At 43.6% G+C, this 23,971-nt stretch overlaps 1 long non-coding RNA gene across 1 annotated transcript in view; it reads left to right on the plus strand.

Annotated features, from left to right (window-relative positions):
* The first annotated feature begins 18,107 nt into the window (after window positions 1-18,107).
* LOC120932625 overlaps window positions 18,108-23,971 on the plus strand; it is a 31,297-nt gene continuing 25,433 nt past the window's right edge. The window contains exon 1 of the long non-coding RNA XR_005748022.1: window positions 18,108-18,291. This is a non-coding gene — a long non-coding RNA (uncharacterized LOC120932625). The remainder of the gene's footprint in view (window positions 18,292-23,971) is intronic.

Below are 23,971 nucleotides of genomic sequence, written 5' to 3' on the forward strand. Positions count from 1 at the left end.
TGCGACAAAACACCAGAAAAAACGACCGAAAACGCTACGCTCAGGTGTGAATGCGGCCCAACCCTGGGTTTCCTACACGTGTGGCTGTTGCAGCATTGTGTAAACTATTAGAATAGTTTTTTACATTTTAGAATGGGGTATCTCAAGACTGTCCATAATTTTAGAGGGTGCCTTGAGATTGTCCATAATTTTTAAGGGTGCTTTGACTGAAAAAAGGTTGAGAAACACTGATCATGTAAGATGGATAAGATGACCAAGGATATAATGTGAGGCCAGTAAATCTTTACTGCACACAATACAAGAAAACCAACACGTTTCAGGGGCTTACCAATCCCCTTTTTCAGCCTGTCTGTCTCTTCTTTTTATTCCACTTCTGTACCATGAAAAAGGTAATAAAGAAAAGAGACAGACAAGTTGCTGGCCCTAATGAAGGGGGACCGATGAGCTCCGAAACACGTTTACATTTCATACGACCTTCTGTTGCATGCAAAAAAAAAATCTTAACTTACATTAATCTTTTGCGCTCTCATCTCAAGGAAGTGATTTTTTTTATTATTCCTAAAATGACAATAAGGTGCCATGTTATGCTACGATTTAACAAAGTTTAGTGTCTCCTTTAAAGAAGAGCCGCTGTGTTATATTTTGCTAGCAGGGCCCCTTGTGATGTATATAAATATATATTCCATTTGCATTCCTCCCATTGTTGTTGCAGCGTAAGTTGCCAGCTTGATATTTTGTATTTTAGTTTTCAGATTATCACATCAGATATCTCTTGTTTGAAATGTGATATTAGCACGAGTGTTGATGTAGCATCTGCTTAAACTGTCAAGCGATTTGTCACCAGGCTGCAGGACCCCCTCCGCACAGACTGTCTGGTTTGCATTCTACACATGCTAAGAATGGAGTTTATGAAGAATGGATGGTGTCCCTCCTTAAGTGTGCCTCTCCGCTTCATTTTGAGGCTAGTGAAAAAGATCGGACATAGTTCATTCATTCTACAGAAGTGTTTCCAAATGCTTGAAACTGGAAATTGTTTTCAACAGTAGCGCAACTAGAACCTTCAGGGCCCCGGTGCAAGAAATCATGAAAGGTCTCCCTGACCCCCAGCCAAGGCCATTCCCTCCAAGCCCAGTGGTGGAAAGCCAGAGTCTGGTCGCAAGTGCAACTTTTTTGACCCTGGTAGTTCTGCCACTCAGAGGCATTGCTAGGGGGGTGCAGGGGGTGCGGTCCGCACCCGGGTGACACCCGCTAGAGGGGTGACACCATCCCGACATTTTTTTTAGCTGACATGTGGGGGGCGGCACACTGGGGGGTGTCAGGCCGAGCACCGCGGTACAAGAGGAGGGGGGTTGCGGGGTGACACCGCGGCACCATCCATCCCCTCCTCTCACAGCCACGGGCTGTTAGCGGTGCTCGGCACACAGGCACAGCCGAGTGAAGCCGCTGCCGCTTCCCCCTCTCTCTTTTTTTGTGTACAGAGGGGGAGGGGCCAAGGGGATGTTCTGTCCATGTGCCGTGACAGTCGGCGTCACTGCGATGATCTGAGGCACTGAATGGGGAGGGGGGTGTTTGCACCTGGGGGGTTTCACTGGGGGCGGGGGTGTTTGCACCTGGGGGGGATTTCACTGAAGGGGGGGTGTTTGCACTGAGGGGGGGTTTGTACTTGAACTAGAACAACCAGTTAAAGAAGGGCTCTATTGCGCACCTTTATTCTAGAACAGGGGTCATCGAAACTTCCTAAGCCAGTTTATTGTCCTATAGACTTTAGGGGGCAGATTTTATATTAGGGGAAGTAATAGTGTCCCATCATTGGATGGGAGGAATAGTGCCCCATCATTGATATCATTGGGATGAATAGTGTGCCATTGTTGGTATCTTTGGGAGGAATAGGGCCCCATCGTTGATATCATTGGGATGAATAGTGTCCCATCGTTGATATCATTGGGAGGAACAGTACCCCATTGTTGATATCATTGGGAGGAACAGTGCCCCGTTGTTGATATCATTGGGACGAATAGTATCCCACTGTTGATAGCATTGGGATGAACAGTGCCCATTGTTGGTATCATTGGGAAGAACAGTGCCCCATCATTGGTATCATTATGATAGGAAAGTGCCCCATTGTTGGTGTTAGTGGGAAAATGGTGCCTAATTTTTGATGTCAGTTGGCAGAATAGTGTATTGTATCAATGGGAGGACTAGTGCTTCTCAAGGGCCGGATAAAGGCAAAAAAAGGGCAACGGTTTGGAGACCACTCTTCTAGATTATGGAAGGGTTAGAATCATTTCTTTGTTGGGAAGTTCCATTTTTACTGCCCAAGCCAATAAAAGCCAACCTTTGTTATCCTTTGTGTGCTCCAATGTGTCCCTCAAACAGGAACGATGGGAAATCTCCCCGAATAGGAGCCAGACAGCAATGAAAACAGGACAGAGGTTCACATCCTTCGCCGGAGCATCACAAACAAACAACAATAAGTGGCATCTATTATGAATATAATAACACAAAGGACTGGCAACATAACATTATAGTCCCTCATTTGATAATCAAGCCTCAGTTTCCTGAGATAGCACTGCCCCAGGATCACAGGGCTGTAAGGGAATAGCGCTAACCAGTAAACCAAAGACCTCTTTTCCTCATTTGTAACAATGATCAAACGTAGGTGCTGCAGCCTGAACGCCGCGCCTGAATATATATTTATGTATTCTATACTAATTTGGCCTACTTTAAAGCTTTGATCAGTAAGCCTTGTTTTATCCTTCCAGGAGAATGACAAGAGGAGCAGCGTGCAAGCTGTATCAGTCATATCTGGTTTGCTTACAGAAAATAGGCTTTCACCATAAAACCTCTTTCAACCCTCTCTACTCTTGGTAGATAACCTTACCGGTAGTCTTTGACATAGTTATCATTGGCAGAAGCGTATCTCTTTCAGACCATGGCAAACTCTATAAGGTATACATTACTCCGCTTCTGTTCTTCCCTGAAGTTTGTAAAGTTTTTTTTTCATTAGGGGATTTAAATGAGGAAACCAGGAGTGAAGTACGTGTCTCCCAACTGTCCCTTACTTGGAGGGGCGAGCCCTTCTTTAGAATAAAGACTCTGGCCCGGATTCAGATACGTTATCGTATCTATCAGCGGGCGTATCGTATCTCAGATACACTACGCCGCCGTAACTTAGGGCGCAAGTTCCGTATTCAGAAAGAACTTGCGCCCTAAGTTACAGCGGCGTAGTGTAAATGTGTCGGCGTAAGCCCGCCTAATGCAAATGTGGATGATGTGGGCATGCTTTATTTAAATTACTTGTGACCCCACGTAATTGATGGTTTTTACAAACGGCAGATGCGACGTCCGTGAACGTTTCCAAGTGCGCATGCTCCAAATTACACGGCAAACTGTCAATGCGTTCGACGTGAACGTAACTTACGTACAGCCCTATTCGCGAATGACTTATGTAAATGATGTAAAATACGACACTGTTCGTATGTTTCCGACGTCCATACCTAACATGACTTACCCCTGCTTTATGAGGGGTAACTTTACGCCGGAAAAAGCCTTACGTAAACGACGTAAAAAAATGCGCCGGGCGGACGTACGTTTCTGAATTGGCGTATCTACCTAATTTGCATATTCCTCGCGTAATTCTACGGAAGCGCCACCTAGCGTCCAGCGTAAATATGCAACTAAGATACGACGGCGTAAGAGACTTACGCCGGTCGGATCTTAGGGAAATCTATGCGTAACTGATTCGAAGAATCAAGCGCATAGATACGACCCTGCACACTCAGAGTTACGACGGCGTATGCGGAGATACGCCATCATAACTCGTATCTGAATCCAGGCCTATTTTTCATTTTTTTACTCCTCAGTCAACCCTATTTTTGGTCTAATGTTAAGACCAGGGGTGCCCAACCAGTGGCCGGGGGCCACATGTGGCCCGCGGAGCCCTCTGAAATTGCCCGCGACCTCTTGCTCTGGGATGGTTTAGAAAAAATACTGGGCCATATTCTCCTAGATTTCCCGCGGGCGGCGCGTAAGTCATTTACACTCCGCCGCCCCAACCTACAGGAGCAAGTGCTGTATTCCCCAAACACTTGCTCCGTAGTTTGGGGCGGCGGAGTGTAAATGGCCCGGCGTAGCCACGCGTATCTCCAAGGGGGCGGCTTCTATTTAAATTAAGCGCGCCCCCGATTCTAACGAACTGCGCATGCGCCAGGCTTAAAATAGCCCAGTGCGCATGCTCCAGTTCTCGGCGTAAAACGTCAATGACGCCGACGTGTGCGTCATTGACGTAAAGTCGTATTCAAGAACGACTTAGGGAAACGACGTACCCGACGGGAAAACACGACGCGGACCCGACGCCATACTTAACATGGCCTACGTGGGACTTGCGTAAACTTACCCCTCATATAGCAGGGGTAAGTTTACGCTTACATAAACGACGTTAGCGACGGTTACGCGACGCGAATTCGTTCGGGAATCGGCGTATCAGGCTCATTTGCATAAACAAATGAGACCTGTACGTAAACGCCATCTAGCGGCGGGCGGAGTAATTACATTTAAGATCCGACAGTGTAAGTGACTTACACATGGCGGATCTTAAGTGTATCTATGCGAAAATGATTCTAAGAATCAGTCGCATAGATACACGGGCCAAAAAAGAGAGATACGATGGAGTATCCTTACTCAGAATATGGCCCACTGTTATTAAAGGTAAGTTTATTACTAAAATCATAGGCCCGGATTCACAAAGGAGTTACGATGGCGTATCTCCAGATACGCCAGATACGCCGTCGTAACTCCGAATGCTGGCCGTCGCATCTTGGAGCCTGATTCATAGAATCAGATACGCCTCAATGTTGCCTAGATACGAGCGGCGTAAGTCTCCTACGCCGTCGTATCTTAGGGTGTAATATTTACGCTGACCACTAGGGGCGCTTCCCAAGACTTTGGCGTCGAATATGCAAATTAGGTAGATACGCCGATTCAGAAACGTACGTCGCATTTTTTTATGTCGTTTACGTAAGGCTTTTTTCGGCGTAAAGTTACCCCTGCTCTATGAGGCGTAGCCAATGTTAAGTATGGACGTCGGGCCAGCGCCAAATTTTGCAGCGTTTATGTTGTTTGCGTAAGTCGTACGCGAATAGGGCTGTGTGTAAGTTACGTTCACGTCTAAAGCATTGACTATTTGCGGCGTAATTTGGAGCATGCGCACTGGGATATTTTCACGGACGGCGCATGCGTCAATTACGTGGGGTTACGGCAAATTAGCATACAACACGCCCCCTACAGCCTATTTTGAATTACGCAGGCTTACGCCGGCCAATATATGCTACGCCGCCGTAACTTTAGGCGCAAGTTCTTTCTGAATACAGGACTTGCCTCTCAAAGTTATGGCAGCGTAGCGTATATGAGATACGCTACCCCAGCATAACAATACGCATTTGTATCTGAATCCGGGCCACAGTGGCCGTGGCCGTGTCCGTGTCTGCTCTGCATATGCAGAGCAGACATGGACCTGCCATCCGCCTGCTCTGCTGATTGTGGCCCGCCACCGGTTACCAAGTCGCTTAAGTGGCCCTCACCCTTCAAAAGATTGGGCACCCCTGGTCTAGACTACTATAAAAATTTATTATTTAACTACCCAAAATGTTATACTACATTAAATCGTTCATCCAATTATTGCATTTGTTGTTTTAAATACCATTTTAAAGTTAAAACAATGGTAAAAAATGATTGTGGGTTTAGCCAATTATTTGTTGATTATGAATTTGTCAATAGAGCTGATGAACTTAAAGAGTAACTCCATTCTGAAGAAACTGCTGTTTGTTTGTCTGTGTCCATCTGTATGAGAGTGACTTTATAATTATCAATCAGCTGCTGCACCTACAGGGCTCTAATGAGGAAAGTTGCCGGGTCTGCATCCCTATAGAAGTGATTTTTCCTTTGAGAGTATCTTACTAAAATAACATTTTAGTTCCAGGGGATACCCAAAATCTGATATGTTTGTGAGTGCAGGCTTGTGGGAAAATCATTAAGTCAATCACACAAGCAGGAAATTACATTTCTGGGGGGCATTCTGTACGCCATCTGTGTACAGAACGCCTCCAGGTAGCCATATTGCATTACATTTTACAGAAGATTGCAATGCTGAAGATCGAAAAGGAAAGGTAATTTTTAGTAACATTTTATGTGACTTGTATTTGCTATAGTATATTTGTTAATGTTTTTTTTCCACAAACGTAGTTACCCTTTAATGTAAGTCTCAGGCCTCGTACACACGACAGAGAAACTCGACGTGCCAAGCCCGTCGAGTTCCTCGTCGAGTTCCTTGTTGAACTTGTCGAGAAGCTCGACAGGCTTGCTTTGCGTACAAACGTAACAGACCAAAATCTGGTCGTTCTCCGGCGCGATGACGCTCACGACGTATGACGCGACTATAAAGGGGAGGTTTGATTTTGTTGGCGCCACCCTTGGGGCTCCTTTTGCTGATTCCGTGTTTACGCGTGTTAGTAAAAGTTTGGTGAGTGACGATTCGTGCTTTTCAGTCTTTGTGCTTTCAGATTGATCTCTGCCGTTCAGTTTGTACTTGTGGGGGTCGTATCTAGGCAATCGGGAAGTGCGGTCAGGTCGTATTGTTTTACATTGCGGTCCTGTCCCCTCGTTTTTCATTGTCAGGGTCGTTCTTCATAGGTCTTGCTGTTCTTCACTGCGGTCTGTTTAGTGCAATTCTGATTTGTCGTTCGTAACTAGCCTTGTAGCCATGTTGCAGGCACCTAGTCGTCGCCGACTTCGTGCTAAGCATCTTCTGTGTGTAGGTCTGTTTGTTTATGACCTAGACGATGAGGAGTTCATGAACAGGAGGAGGACGCGTTCATGGACCAAGAATTGGTTGCTCCGTAGGAACCAATTCTCTCACATGCCTTTGCTGCGGGAGCTTCAGGAAAATAATCCTGTTGATTACAGGAATTTCCTGAGGATGTCTGATCCCGTCTTTCAGCACCTGTTGGCTTTGGTGTCCCCCTATATTACCAGGCAGGACACTGTTATGCGGGAAGCCATCAGTGCTGAGCAGAGGCTAGTTGCCACCCTCCGTTATCTGGCAACTGGGAGAAGCCTTCAGGACTTAAAGTTCTCGACGGGCATCTCCCCCCAGGCTCTGGGCCTCATCATTCCTGACACCTGCTCTGCCATCATCCAGGTTCTGCAGGAGGAATATATGAGGGTAAGTTTTCTCCTTTAATATCACATTTTATGTCTATAATGTATGCTAATGTATTGTAGTTATCTCCTCCTTCCCTAATTACCATGTCTGGAATATGCTGTGAATGTCCCCTTTGCCCCCATGCATGCTGTAAACTTTGATGCCCCTTTTTTGGCCTACATGCATATTTCCCATCACGTACCTCCCCAGCATGCTATCCTGGGCCCCAACCTACCTAGTCTAGTCACTTCCCAATGTATTGTGTTATATCCATTGTAATGTCCCCCCCCTCCCCTCCAAAATGTGTTGTAAAGTCTATGTTCACCAATAATCCAAATTATATTATTGTTGTACTCCCAAACTCATCTAGCCCTCCCCTCCAAAATGTGTTGTAAAGTCTATGTTCACCAATATTAAATATATATTTTTTTATATTTTAGGACTCCAAAACTCATCTAGCCCTCCCCTCCCAAATGTGTTGTAAAGTCTATGTTCACCAATAATCCAAATTATATTATTTTTGTACTCCCAAACTCATCTAGCCCTCCCCTCCAAAATGTGTTGTAAAGTCTATGTTCACCAATAATCCAAATTATATTATTTTTGTACTCCCAAACTCATCTAGCCCTCCCCCAAACTTGGGCACTGGCCCATCAGAGGGGGTGTTTAATGTGTTAATTGTCTAAATATATTTAGATATAATATGCTAGTTCCCAGAAATGTTATAATGCTTATAATGTCTTTGTCTTATCTGCTTGCAAGGTTATGTGGCTAATTTTTTGCATTTTTTCATCCCCAGCTTCCGTCCACACCACAGGAATGGGCAGTCTGTGGCTTTGGACTTCCAGACCCGATGGAACTTCCCCAACTGCGGGGGAGCCATCGACGGGAAGCACGTCCGCATCGTGCCTCCACCCCGTTCGGGATCCCAGTTCTTTAACTATAAGGGGTTCAACAGTATTGTGCTGATGGCGGTGGTGTCAGCACAGTATGAATTCCTTTTTGTGGATGTCGGGATGAACGGACGGATATCGGATGGGGGAGCCTTCAGGCAGACGGAGTTTGCGCTTCGCCTTCAGGATGATGATCTGTCATTGCCACCGGATGACCAGAATGTAGAAGGCCTGCCATTTGTTTTCCTGGCTGATGAAGCGTTTGCCCTGGGACCCCATCTTATGAGGCCATTCCCTCAGCGCACCCTCACCCCAGAGAGGAGTGTCTTTAATTTCCGGCTGGGCCGAGCACGCAGAGTGGTTGAGAACGCTTTCGGCATCATGGCCAGCCGGTTCCGCCTTTTCCTTACCTCTCTCCACATGGCGGAATATAAGTGGAATACTATTATTTTTGCATGCTGCATTCTCCATATTTTTTTGCGGAGACAATCTCCAAATTATATGGCCCTGGTTGGGCCTGAGGCACAACTTTTGGCTCCATCACAAACTTTGGCGGGCCTTGAAGCTGGCCACACAGGACTGCCCCCCCAGAGTGCCCGTGAAGTCCGGGACAAATACATGGACTGTTTCATGGGTAGGGGGGCAATACCATCTCAAGCAAATTTGCCATAATTTTATCTTTCCCAAAAATAAATCCGAATCTTTTTTATAAACTTGTTATGTCTTGCTTGTGTTGCTTGGACTTCTTTACTAAGTGTAACTAAGTGTATTTTCATTATCAACTAGCAAACATTTCCCAGGTGACCCCCAAACCAAACACATAGAAAATTTAACGTATTTTAGGAAAAACACCACACACTTTTTTGAGGTTCAAAAGCTCTTTATTTTACTAATTTTTTTTTTGGTTTGTTTTCCAAAATACCCTACAAAAATATTTGTTTGTTTTTTCTCATACAATATACAATCATTTTTGTAATTTTTTTGGTCTTTTTTTCTCATACAATATACAATCATTTTTGTAATTTTTTTGGTCTTTTCTCATACAATATACAATCATTTTTGTATTTTTTTTGGTCTTTTTTCTCATACAATATACAATCATTTTTGTAATTTTTTTGGTCTTTTTTTCTCATACAATATACAATCATTTTTGTAATTTTTTTGGTCTTTTTTTCTCATACAATATACAATCATTTTTGTAATTTTTTTGGTCTTTTTTTCTCATACAATATACAATCATTTTTGTAATTTTTTTGGTCTTTTTTCTCATACAATATACAATCATTTTCGTAATTTTTTTGGTTTTTTTTTCTCATACAATATACAATCATTTTTGTAATTTTTTTGGTCTTTTTTCTCATACAATATACAATCATTTTTGTAATTTTTTTGGTCTTTTTTTCTCATACAATATACAATCATTTTTGTAATTTTTTTGGTCTTTTTTATCTTAATAAACATTAAAATCTGGTTATTTTATTTTTTTGTTGTTTTTTTAATTAAATAAACAGTAAAATCTGTTTTTTTAATTTTTTTGTTGTTTTTTTAATTAAATAAACTGTAAAATCTGGTTATTTTATTTTTTTGTTGTTTTTTTAATTAAATAAACAGTAAAATCTGATTTTTTTGTTGTTTTTTTAATTAAAGAAACAGTAAAATCTGTTTTTTTCGAATTTTTTTTTTTTTTCTGATTCAGACTGTCCCCAAAACATCAAGTACATTTTTTAATTTATTTTCCACCCTCCTTGTTCTTTCTTTAATTTTTCGGTTGGCCAGATGAATCTCCTCCACCTCTTCTCTGCAGGCCCAGATTTCCGAGATAACCATCTGGACAGTATGCCTGTCCAAGCCACCACCTGATCCTGAAATGTGGGACAAAACCATTTTTTAAAATTAGGCAGGCCTACATCTACATTACCTGAAGCTGGGTTAGTTATATGTTACTTTACCTGATGTGGTGGCAGGCTGCGCATCATCACCATCCCTCGGGGGTGTGGCTTGCTGGACTTCTTGCTCCCGTGTCGAAGCTTCATGACGCCCTACGAGAATGAAGAAAATGGAAACAGGATTTTTATAGCTTATAGGCCTGAAAGAGGAATATGATTCACTTTATAAAATTTCTGGGACTATTGATGTTTTGAAAAACCCCTCAGGGCAAAACACAGGATTGAAGGCATTCACAAAGATCATGACAATTCTTGTAGCTTTGGTCTACTTTTAAACATGTAAGCCAACCAAGTATACACTGGATCACCTCACCTCTGTGTGAACCCCAAAATGGGTTATTAAAGGGGACAACAATTATGCAAATGAGTCCACATGTGTCACCGACTGCTGAGCAGACTCTCCTTTTACTGTATATATTTTAATTTAACAAAAAGTTTTGTTGTTTTAATAGCACATCTACATAATTTTCAATATTGATCTCACCCCAATTTTTGTGAAATGTCATAATTTTGAGGATTTTAAACACAATATTTTGTCGTTCCGAATGTACGTCCAGTTTGACGACAAATTCTTGTGCAGAAAAACATAATACAGTACAACCTGAAATAAAAAACACATGGCGCGGAACAAATCTTACAAAATATATAACAAACTTACTTCTTCTAATCACTCTCCTGATCCTCTTCATTTGTTCCGGCTCCCGTTTTTTCAGGTCACACCACCTTTTCCGGATCTGCTCCTTGGATCTTTTCACCCCAAATTTCTGATGGAGACTCCTCCTCACCTTCTCCATTATTTGGGCCTTGACCTTATTAGGGTACTTGTATGGCCCATGCCTCCCATCATAGTCCTCTGCTTTGAGGATGAGGACCATCTCCACCATTTCCTCAAAGGTCATGTTGGTGGCCTTAAAACGGATTCTCCGTGTCATTCCTCGTCCCGCCTGGCCTGGCTCCTGTCTTGCTGCCATATTATCCAACATGTGCTCCCAACAAAAAAAAGATGGAAAAGGGGCGGGAAAAATACGACACCATGAACGTCAGGGGCGGGGAGACGTGCGTAAAGTCCCACATGCGCGTGTATAAAGGGCTACCACGTGAGTAAAAGGGGCGTTCACAGTTTGTGGAAGACGGCGGAGATAACGATCGGGTCAAAGACCGGTATGTAACTACATTTTACATGTTATTCTTGATTGAATGATTTTGTGGGCTACATCTTAGGTTCATAAAATAAAACATAGCTAGTTCGAAATTTGAAGGTAATGGTCCGCTATAGTGCCGTCGTATGTAACCAACGCTTTGATTATGCATTTTGATCCAACTACTGTTGTGTGGGCAATCTCGGTTCTCATCAGGATGTCTTCTAAAAAAAAGTCGGTTTAAACATGATGCAAATGGTCGCTTTTATGTCTTGACCAAACTAGATCGGAGTGCTTTTCTCTAACGTTTCATACACAAATGAGGATGAGATCTGGCTTATTAGTTCGACACAACTGGTCATCTGTTTCCTAGGAACTGACCCAACATGATCTGCTGCCAATTCCTCCTTGTCGTTTTTGCGACGGAAGATAAGGGGCGGGGGGAAACATCAATTTTTTTTTAAGCATGGGCGGATGTCGTGTGCGGAGTGTATATAAGGCTCGAACACACGTAGCGTCCATACGACCGGGTTGCGTAAGAAAGACGTTTGAACGACAAGCGTGTAGGTATGCTTCGAACTTGGGACAGCAGTGGCATATTCAGGAAAGACAGACATTTAAAGGAGCAATAAGCCCAAATTGTTTGGGGCAGAAATAACTAACTTTACATTATATCAGTCTTGATTTCATGTCCTCATTGTCCTTTTTTGCTTTTAAGCAGCTGTAATCCTTTGCATAAATCCTCACTTCCTGGTTCTCTGGCTCCCTCTAAAATTTATCAGGGGAGCTTGTCACTGTGGTCTAAGCTGTGTGTCTAAAAATCCACCAAAACAATGCTAATAATTTTTGAAATGAAAATATGCCCTTGATTTTATTTTTTTTGTTCTGTGTGTCTCTTTACTTCACAGAAACATTAAATAATTTTAAAAGCAAAAGTGAAACTAGAGGCACATTATATGTATGCACTTGTATGTCTCTAGACACTGTAAACAGTCATTTCCTCCAAAAAAAGAGTTATCCATTAGTGACCCTTTAAGGGCTAGCTGGTGAGAAAGAGTAATTAACTTTATAGACTGTGTATTGACATTATTTTTTTCTCCTTGGTTTTGGACAGGAAAAGATGAACCTGTTTAACAGACCTGAATTTTTGGAGATATTTATTGATCGGTGGCAAGAACTTCCTGTTCTGTGGGCCACCAAAGACCCCATATCACGAAACAGAGAGTTGCGCAAAACCGCACTGGAGAGCCTGCTCCCACTTGTGCGGAGACAGGTGGGGTTTGATGTGACAACTGACCAGTTGGAGGTCAAAATTGGGACCTTGAGAGGCACCTACAGGAAGGCACGCAACAAGGTCTTGGCTTCGATGAGGTCTGGAGCTGGAGCAGGGCGGGTATTTAAACCCAAGTTGTGGTACTATAGCAAACTGAGCTTCCTGGATGAACACCTGGAGGTAAGGGAGTCACTTTCGAGCCTTGCCCCCAGAAGGCACAGAAGGTCCAGCCTTCCCTCCAGCCTTCCCTCCAGCCAACCTGCTGCTCCCTCTGCAGATGAACCCTCTCAGCAGCCTTCCATCCTGGATGAAGATCCGAATTTGCCCAGCTGGAGCCAGGTATATAGTACTTTCAATGTGCAAATGTGTGGTGTTTAAATGTTGTTAAAGAGATGTAAATTAAGATGTTAAAGGTAAAAAAAAATTAGAGCTAAAAGTGTTATACAGAACATTTGTCAGTATTGGCCAGGAATTTTTTTTGTGTGATTGACCATAAAACATGGGTCACAATGATTGGCTTAGCTAAGTCGTGACTAAAAAATATGCAACAGTCAGGAGCTTAAAAAAAAATATTTTAATTTAAAAAAAAAGTAAAACTGTACTTTTTTTCCATACACAGGACGAGACCAGGCAGCAGGAGGATCAGGAAAATGCCAGGCAGGAGGAGGACAGGGTGAGTGGCTTGGAGGAGGCTGCAGGCCCAAGTATCTTGGACGTGTTGGCAGGCCCAAGTGGCTTGAACGTGGTGGCAGGCCCAAGTGGAGCGGATGAGGTGGCAGGCCCAAGTGGGTTGGACGAGGTGGCTGGGCGAAGTACAAGATGTCAGGTGCCTCTTCGCCTGCGTCCGAGAAGGCAGGTGAGGGATACAAGGGTGCGTGACGCCTCACTAGCCCTCATTCGGGACGCCCATGCAACCCTTCAACAGCCTCCCACTGCTCAGGAGGGATTTGTAACGGTGGTTTTGGCCAAAATGTCCGAAATGACAGTAGACCAGCGCCTCCTCTTTGAGGGACTCCTCATCACCCTCGCAAATCAGGGGGTGAGGGGTCTTCTCACGGAGGACACTGTCATTTGCCGCCATCCCCATCCTCACACACCACATAACTCCCAAGCTCCCCCACCTTCTTCTTCTTCTCATGCTCCTTCTCAACCTCCCCCACCTTCTTCTTCTTCTCATGCTCCTTCTCAACCTCCCCCACCTTCTTCTTCTTCTCATGCTCCTTCTCAACCTCCCCCACCTTCTTCTCATGCTCCTTCTCAACCTCCCCCACCTTCTTATTCTTCTCATGCTCCTTCTCAACCTCCCCCACCTTCTTCTTCTTCTCATGCTCCTTCTCAACCTCCCCCACCTTCTTCTTCTCATGCTCCTTCTCAACCTCCCCCACCTTCTTCTTCTCATGCTCCATCTGAACATTCTTCTTCCTCTTCTTCTCCTGCTCCTTCTCAACATTCTTCTTCCTCTTCTTCTCCTGCTCCTTCTCAACATTCTTCTTCCTCTTCTTCTCCTGCTCCTTCTCAACATTCTTCTTCCTCTTCTTCTCCTGCTCCTTCTCAACATTCTTCTTCCTCTTCTTCTTCTACTACTCCTCCTCCTTCTACTCCTCCTCCTTCTACTCCTCCTCCTTCTACTGCTCCTCCTCCTTCTACTCCTCCTCCTTCTACTGCTCCTCCTCCTTCTACTGCTCCTTCTACTACTCCTCCTCCTTCTACTACTCCTCCTCCTTCTACTCCTCCTCCTTCTAATGCTCCACCTCCTTCTACTACTCCTCCTCCTTCTACTGCTCCTCCTCCTCCACCTCCTCCTCCACCACCGTCGTCTACTCATCCTCCACCACCTTCGTCTACTCCTCCTCCTGGCATGAGTACTACCCCTGTGGCACCACCTCCAGCCAGGCAGAAGAGGAAGGCTGCTGAGAAGGCTGCAGAGAAGGTGAAAGAGCAGGCTGCAGGGAAGCCACCAAGGAAGGCCTTGAAGAAATCAAGAAAGTGACTCCCTTACTTCCATGTGGTGTACCAGAGTTCAGGCTGCTATAGTACCACAACCTGGTGACATCTGCCTGCCCTGCTCCAGTTTGTGACCTCGGGGAGTCCAAGACCTTGATGCGTTCCTTCCTGAATGAACCTCTCAAGTCCCCATTTTGGCCTCCAACTGCTCACCAGTCACATCAGGCCACACCTGGCTGTGCACAAATGGCAGCAAGCTCTCCAGTGCTGACTTTTGCATACTTAATTTATTTTTATAACCAAAATAAATGGTACATTTTTATTTTACAGTTCATACTTGTCCTTGTATTTTTTTGAATTACAATTTTGCAAGTGAGAAGGCAGGTTATTTTTTTGAAAAAATTGGATATAAGGTGTAATTTGAAAGGGACAGATGAGATAAGACAAAGCAATAAGGTTTCTATGGGGGGAACTTGACATTACAAAAAATAAAAGGATTTGCATTTTTGTGAACTTTAAAATTAAGGTGAATATTAAGAGCAGGATTTTAAACACAGGACCAAAATAAGGTGAGAATATAAAAAAAAAAAAAAATATTGAGATCAGTAAGAAAAAGGTTCCACCAAATTTTAAGGAACTCTGTGTGAATATCCTAAAAAAAAAAAAAAATAATATTGCTGTTTTGTGCCCTTACAAAAAATTGTGTAAAGCGCTGCAAATAAACGATGAAATAATGTTGGAAGCGACACGAATGTGCTATCTCCATTACAAACGCTAGTTTTACCTATGTTGTTCTCCAGTGTCTAAGTTTTTGACAGGTTTCTTAGCATACACACGACCGAGTTTCTCGTTTAAAAAACAGCCCGATGAAGAACTCGACGAGCCAAAATCGACTGCGATCGAGAAAATAGAGAACCTGCTCTCTATTTGCTCGACGAGTTCCTCGGCGGCTCCATCGGGCCGAAAATGTACACACGACAGAGTTTCTCGACAGAATCCGGCTCTTCACCGAGATTCTCGACGAATTCTGCCGAGAAACTCTGTCGTGTGTACGAGGCCTCACACATGCAAGTAGAATGCTGTTTTGAATTAACTAAGTTGCTAAACAGCATTGACTCTAATGAGTTAAGCCTGTAAACCAGGGATATGCAATTAGGGGACCTCCAGCTGTTGCAGAACTACAAGTCCCACGAGGCATAGCAAGACTCTGAAAGCCACAAACATGACACCCAAAGGCAGAGGCATGCTTGGACTTGTAGTTTTGCAGCAGATGGAGGTCCGCTAATTGCATATCCCTTGCATAATTTTGACTGTCCTATCATCCTGGACCACAGACCTTCCTCGCCGTGCTATATGTTTTCTGCTGCATCATTGGCATGGTTATAGCTCCTTAGTCCTCTCCATAAAAATATGGAAATTTGTGCTTAAAGTAGAACTATAGGCAACTCTTTTTTTTTTCATTTTGTATAGAGTAAGGGAGGGTTATAGCCACTGTCAGTTTATTTTTTACCATCTCTGTCCCATTGCAGAGATTTTCCTTCACTTCCTGCCCCAAACAGGAAGTGAGAGGAAATCTATGCAAATTAAGGGAATCCAATATCCCCCCCCCCCCCAGGCCCTAAGAACTAGTGTCCCCTCTCTGAAATTTCAGGGCGGGTCTTAAACATAAAGAGGTGTGGCCCTGACAGGAATAGGTGGGTTATATTTAAAATGTGGGGGTGCTCGAGTTTAGTCAGGCCTAGGGCAGCACAAAACCTAAATACACTACTGCTCACCAAGGTAACATATTTAAATATGACCCATTTCTCCCACCATATAGAGAAGCAGAGGTCTGTTTTATAATTCGAGGAAAGAGATGATTTCCACTCCTGCTGAATCGGGCAAAATTCGAGTCATGGTCGGCTCTGTCGGCACCATTTTGTTTGACAAAAGACGCTTAAATAATCTACGGAACTGGATGAAAAATTCTCAGCCAAACAATGACTGCATCTATTCAGATACAGGCACTTCGGGTATACAGGCTGTCCAGATACAATAGCCAGTAGTGTAGATTCCTCCATCTGCACTGAATACGATAAAGGGCTAGATTCAGGTACGGCGACGTAAATTTGTGCGGGCGTAGCGTATGTTATTTACGCTACGCTGCCATAATTTAGAGAGGCAAGTGCAGTATTCACAAAGCACTTGCTCCGTAAGTTGCGGCGGCGTAGCGTAAATCTGCCGGCGTAAGCGCACTGAATTCAAATTGTCAAGAGGTGGGCATCTTTTATGTAAATAAAACATGACCCCGCGTAAATGACGTTTCTCACGAACGGTAAATAGTCAATGCTTTCGACGTGAATTTACGCAAAGCACTATTCACGAACGACTTACGCAAACCACGTAAAATTTTCAAAATTCGACGCGGGAACGACGTCCATACTTAACATTGGCTATGCCTCATATAGCAGGAGTAACGTTACGCCGGAAAAAGCCTTACGCAAACGATGTAAGAAAATCTGCCGGGCGCAAGTACGTTTCTGAATCGGCGTATCCAGTTAATTTGCATATTCTACGCTGAAATCGACGGAAGTGCCACCTAGCGGCCAGCGTAAATATGCAACTAAGATACGACGGCGTAAGAGACTTACGCCAGTCGAATCTTAGCCTAATTTCGGCGTATCTTGCTTTCTGAATACAGAAAGAAGATACGCCGGCGCAGCTTTGAATTTACGTGGCGTATCAATAGATACGCCGTCGTAAATTCTTGCTGAATCTAGCCCAAAGTGTGTATGGCTAGGCTTAAGTTGATATTTTTCTCTAGTCTGGAGCCCACGTGAGGTGCTCTATTATGGTGACCTTCTGGGGACTAGATGTGATCATTATGAAGTAGATGCACTTGTAATTCTGCCATTACTTTACTTAAGGTCCTCTGGGCTTCACCCAACACTCCAGTGATGGTCCTTAACCTATACGCCTGACCCCATGGCTGAACAAGAGAAAATCAGCATGATAAAGTAGTGGATGGAGGAATCTTCACGGCCTGCAATGGTGTTCAGCAGCCCTGACACACGCGACAAACTGAATACAATGGCCCTGGCCCCTGCCAAAAAGGGACTGCACCTAATAGCATAAAGTCACTGATTGTCAATGATATTCCACCTGGCTGAGTGTATTTTTAAATCAAGTTTGTCAAGCTAAGTGGTACTTGTAGGGCCACCCACAGCTTGAACTTTAGGCGATTCAACAAAATTGGCCAAAATCCAAGACCTCTACGGACAACCTTACACTGGAACACTGGAAAAAGAATGGGTTGATTTAATATCCTAAAATTAGGATTAGTACTCTTATTGGGTTCTATCGCTATCAAGGGCTCCGTTAAAGAGAATTACCCTAAATTCTTGCCCTGCTGAAACAGTTTCAGCAGACGCCGAGAGAGGAAACATTTGCAACAGGGACACAGACTGCCATAAAAATCTGATGGAGGTTCCCGCCTTTTCCTACTCTACTGAAGAAATAATTTTTTTATTTCTGTCTGTGTTGCTGTTAGAGAGTTGCCCCCACTTCCTGTTTAGTAAAACACTATGAGCAGGACAAGAAGTGAGCATGTTTATACTGGAGCCTGGGATAACAGCAAAACCTGTACTAATTACTCTATCCAAAACTAGAAAAATTAATTCTGTCAAATACAATAATGTTTACATTGATAATACTGTATATATTGTGACAATCATATTTTCTTATTACTTATGCAGGGTGTGTTTCCTGTTTGGGCCTTGCTATTCTGCTTACCTTACTGCAGACAGAAGGAACTGCCTGATTTACAGTCTCTAATTATATGAAACACCCACTATTCTTATGGAAACCAGAGATGTGATTCTTGCCTAGGATTCAGCCACTATAAGGAGACTGGAAGCAGGTGAATTGTCCTTTTTTTTTTAAGATAATAATGCAAATTAAAATGTGTTTAAAAGATTTCTGAAATACAAAGGTCACATTATTTTTTATACAAAAGAAGCACACTGAATAACGTGTTTATTATAGTCCTGCATTCAGGGCCGCCATCAGGGGGGTAAAGGCAGTACACCTGTAAGGGGCCCAGAGGTGCCCAGGCGCCCGGATGGCAACCCCCTTTTTTTTTAGGGGTCCGGAGGTTCCCAGGGGCCCGGAGGCCCACATGGCCCCAGATGGCAACCCCCCCTTTTTTTTTTTTATTAAAAAAAAATATACTTTTTTTTAATATATTTCTATTTTATTTTTTATTAAAGGGACAATTTTTTTATTTATTTTTTTAGAGGTCCGGAGGCAACCCCCCTTTTTTAATTTATTTTTTAGAAAATAATTTTGGTTTTTTAATATATTTTTATTTTATTTTTTATTAAAGGGCCAATTATTTTGGGGTCCGGAGATCCCCAGGGCCCCAGATGACAACCCTCCTTTTTTTTTTATAAAAAAAAATATTTTTTTTATATTTTTATATATATATATATATATATATATATATATATATATATATAATTATTATTATTATTATTAAAGGGCCCAGAAGTCCCCAGGGCTCTGGATGGCAACCCCCCCTTAATTTTTTTTTATAAATGTTTATTTTTATATATTTTTTCTTTATTTTTTTATTTTTATTAAAGGGCCCAGAGGTCCACAGGGCCCCCGGATGGCTACCCCCCCTTTTATTATATATATTTTTCTTTATTTCTTCTTTCTTTTGTAAAGAGCCCCCCCGCTTCTCAATTCGATTCACGGCATCCCCCCCACCCCGCTTCTCAATCTCAGGCGGCAGCACCCCCCCCCCCCGGTTCTCTGCTCCAGGAGGGCCCATGCCTGAAGCTGTGTAAGGGGCCCCATAATTCCTGATGGCGGCCCTGCCTGCATTACAAGGAAAGGCTGTATATTTTATGTAGTTATTCTTTTATATACTGTATTTGCTGGCGTATAAGACTACCCTTTACACCTAAAAAAAAAATACCCAAAAAGCAGGGGTCGTCTTATACGCCGGGTCAGCTGCTTGGATGCCTGCTGGATGTGCGGGAATACTGTATGTGGCTTCGGCTTAGCCAATCCCGGTGATCGATGTATTCAAATGAATACAGAGCCTGCTCGGATTGGAGTAACAACCTCTGCCAATCCGAGCAGGCTACATACAGTAGCCTACTCGGATTGGCTTTGAGAGTCAGAGAGGCGTGGGCTGATGATGTTACAGCCTCTGCCAATCCAAGCAGGCTTTGTATTCATTAATAGAATACATTGCTCGCCGTGATTGGCTCCAGCACGAATGAAGAAGAAGAATATGGCTCCAGAAGGAAGAAATATGAAGTGTTGGAAGCCTCGGAAGGGGGGGTCGTGTTATATGGTGAGTACAGGCAAAAACATCTTAAAAAAATGTAAAATTAGGTGGTCGTCTTATACGCTCGGTCGCCTTATACACCGGCAAATACGGGTAAGTAAAATGCGCGCTTATTTGTAAAATGATGCTTTGTTAGCTTTGATTAAATTCATTAGAGTGAGAGATAATCGGGCAGTCACTTTTTAATTTTTAAAATAAGTACATTGAGGATCCGTATGTTCCAGCATGTTAGCAGTCTTGAATATTGGAGAACTAAGATTGACCGAATCACTTAAAGATCAAATACTTCAGCTGGAGGTGGAGTCTGGTGGGTTGTCCTCTTATTTCTGCCATGAATTTCAGTGGAGAACACTACCTAATAACTGTGACAAGGTGAACAGAGCTTGGAACTCAAATGCAGAGACCTTAATGCGCAAGAAATACAAGAACGAAGGAGATTTAGGTTGCTACTATACCTCTGAGCATATTCTGATAAGAACAAAACCTGATTGATATGGGCTGATGGATTTTGTGTTTTGCCAAAACTGCTTTTTCCCACATACAAGTGTAATGCTGGCTGGTGTCTAGGGTGACCACGTGTCCTGGATCGCCCGGGACAGTCCCGCATTTTGCAGGTCTGTCCCAGGTCCCGGGCACCTTCATTCCAGGACAATACAGTGTCCCGGAATGAAGCTGACACAGCCACCCCCCTCCCCTCTATCTGTTGCCCCCCAAAAAGGCCACCACATCGCTGCTTTACTCACTGACAGCACTTGTCCTGGCTGGGGATGTCTGGAGAGGCACAATCCCCGCCCCCTGCTTGTGATTGGAGAAATAATAAATCCCACCTATTGTGTCTAATCACAACAGGGCAGTGTAAAGCCAGCGTTGGAACAAGGTAAAACGAGTCTCGCCCAGTTAGGACATGTGCTGTCAATGATTAAAGTGTTGATGCGCCTGCCTTTTTTGGGGGCGTGATCAGTTCTTCTGGGTAGAGCGAGTACCCGCTGCCCCAGCTGTGCTGTGGTTCATTACAGCACAATAAGATTTTTGGGAAGGAGGTCCCTGAATGGCCGTTTGGGAATGTGGTCACCCTACTGGACAATGACAGAATGCAGGGAGAGGGCAGGACAATGTAGGACCCACCCAACCCATGGGCTCTCTGGGGTACAGAAGAAAATTTAAGTGGATGACCGTACACCCGGTAATAGAAATCCAATTTATTTATTTCAGCAGATTGAGATCTTGACACCAGCACACAGCATAACACACAGGGATTGTTTCACGTCGCTAACAAATATTCATAACCTTCTGTTGGCATGCTTCTGGCCCTTTTGCAGTGTGATAACAGCATCAGGAAATGCAATCCAAGTCAGGAAGATGGAAACAGTCACCCAGTCACAAATGAGTGCAACTAACATCCATTCTGAAATAGCCTTGCTGAAGACGGGGGCATCTCAGATGATAGAGATGGTAATCTTACTAGCAACAAGAGTCATGGCGCAACTTGGAGAGGCATCTTGAGCTACTCCCATGAAAAAGTTGTGTCTTTAGTGTTCTATTACAATTGTGGGGGCAAAGGCTGTCATTTGACCTGTTGTTTGTTTGCCATGTTGCACCAGTTTCTGATACAAGAGAAGAAGCCCTCAACAGATAAAGGGTTGGAGTCAGTTGAACTGCCCCATTGTGGACCTGAGAAAGCAATCGAGACTCAGAGTATGGGAGAAACATCCTTTTCACAATTTTCACAACTTTTTGTGAAAGTGGGAGTAAACTCCCATGCATGATTTTTACCTATAGGTAAGGCTTAGCTATAGGCACTCTTTAGGAGATGTTTACTTTATATGCAGCACGTCACTGATGCATACGCTCTGAGGGAATGCCATACCTGTCCCGTTTCTTCAGAGCTGTGCTGTAAAAAGAAACTCCTGTGCGCATTCAAGAGAGTGATGTCATCGCTGACTCATCCAGCTAGAAAGAAGACCAACTGAAGATAGAAGCGCCTTCAGCGGTGACAGCGTGCCACTGAAGGACTTTGTTTTCAGGTAATAGGGTTGCCACCTTTTCTTCGAGCCAAACCTGAGCACTTTAGCGGCGCATGTCATGTTTTCTTTTTTTAGTATACACTATAAGATTTTATAAGTGTTCGTACATATAACATGTACTACTGCGTTGACTTCAAAGGAATATATTATTTTAACCTATAAATGTGACTAAACTACATGTACCAATCATAAACATAAACTCATATATTATACAATGGTTATCCCAAAAAATATATATTGTGATGTGCTCACATCAGTGAGTTTAATCTCTAATTAGTGAACCCCCTTGCGCAAACTCGGAAGTGCCAATGCGCTGACAATCAATAATATAATAAGAATAAATATAAAAAAACTGTATAGATCTGTATAGATAAATAAAGTCCAATATAATCGTGCACTGATGCAATATCCTCAAAGCGTGCTTCCAAACGTGAAGAAATTGTGCCTTGCCGCAAGAAAACATAAACAATTTCTTCACGTTTGGAAGCACGCTTTGAGGATATTGCATCAGTGCACGATTATATTGGACTTTATTTATCTATACAGATCTATACAGTTTTTTTATATTTATTCTTATTATATTATTGATTGTCAGCGCATTGGCGCTTCTGAGTTTGCGCAAGGGGGTTCACTAATTAGAGATTAAACTCACTGATGTGAGCACATCACAATATATATTTTTTGGGATAACCATTGTATAATATATGAGTTTATGTTTATGATTGGTACATGTAGTTTAGTCACATTTATAGGTTAAAATAATATATTCCTTTGAAGTCAGCGCAGTAGTACATGTTATATGTACGAACACTTATAAAATTTCACACAATTGCACCACCCGGTGGGGTAAAACCATAACTGCAGCAGACTTAGCACTATTATTACATTATTATTTTTTACTTTGTATTTTGCGCCGGTGTCACAACCCTTACTATAGATACACTATAAGATTGTTAAAGACCTGGGACACTTTTGGGTACCCCTAGGAGAGTAGTAATGCAGCTCACTGCGCCACAGTGAACTGTAGGTGTAGCCAAATTGTGTTCTGGAGTTCTGGATCTGGATTCCCGATTCGCCAAAAAAAAGGGGGACACACTCATGATCCTGTTACTTTCAATAGCACCCCAATCGCGGTGCAATTTTCGCACGACATATCGCTGCAAAATCCTGCAAACAGTTTTACGGGATGCCTGTCGCCCAAAAGAAGCCCAAAATAAGTTTCTATTCCGCCTCAGATTTGGAACGCCTAGCTGTGAATGGAGCCTGTAAATCTTATGGACAGAATGCAGGGGGCAGGAGTGTATAATGCATACTAGAAGTCATGAGTACAAAACAAAAAGAGTGCAGAAGGCAGGGGCTAAGAAGAGTGCAAAAGTCCCTCTGCGAGCAATACTCTCCTCCACTTTATCCTTTCATCAAAAAGCCCCACACGCTCTCCTGCAAAAAAAAATTCCAGCATTAATTTTAATGCTCACCCTCCACCCCCCACCAGTAAAAATAAATCCCAGAGCAACCAGCACAAATCCTCCTTCCCGCCCCAATACCAGGGCTGCCGACAGGGGGTACCACCGGACCTCCTATAGGGGATCCAAGCACGCAGGGGGATCCGGACAGCAGGGAGATCGAAGTGGCAGTGCGGGGGATAATTACAGAGGAGACAAACTGGGAGAGAGAGAGGCGCCAGGTAGCCTCTGGTGCAATATTTTTTCCTCTATCTAATTGTTTAAAAGCAAACAATCTGCATTGCACTCACACATGTCAGAGGCGGCATATCAGTCTGTGAAATCCGCTATCAGCATTCTTCCGATCTCCGCTGCTCTGATCACTGAATCACTGGAGGAAGCCTGTACACGCATAGAGAGAGCCGCGGTGAACTCCATTGACCTGCCAGCCTCTGATGATGGAGGCGTGGTTAGCCTCAAAAACTTTCTGATTGGTCACAGTGCCCCAGGCTATCTGACAGGTCACTGGAGTGTCCCGCGGCTCTCTCGATCCTTGTACCTGCTTCCTCCAGTCACCGGAGCCGATGCACGTGGCTGTGATGTCGGCCGGCCACCCGCGATCACTCCACAGAGAGCCAGAACAGGGATCTGTTAATATAAACAAACAGATCCCTGTTCTGTCAGGGGAGTAGAGAGAGATCGTCTCTCCCTAGTGATCAGGAACAGCGATATCTCTCTACTCTCAGTCAGTACACTCCCCCCACAGTTAGAAAC

The sequence above is a fragment of the Rana temporaria genome, chromosome 3, assembly GCF_905171775.1.
Source record: "Rana temporaria chromosome 3, aRanTem1.1, whole genome shotgun sequence".
NCBI classification, from domain to species: Eukaryota; Metazoa; Chordata; class Amphibia; order Anura; family Ranidae; genus Rana; species Rana temporaria.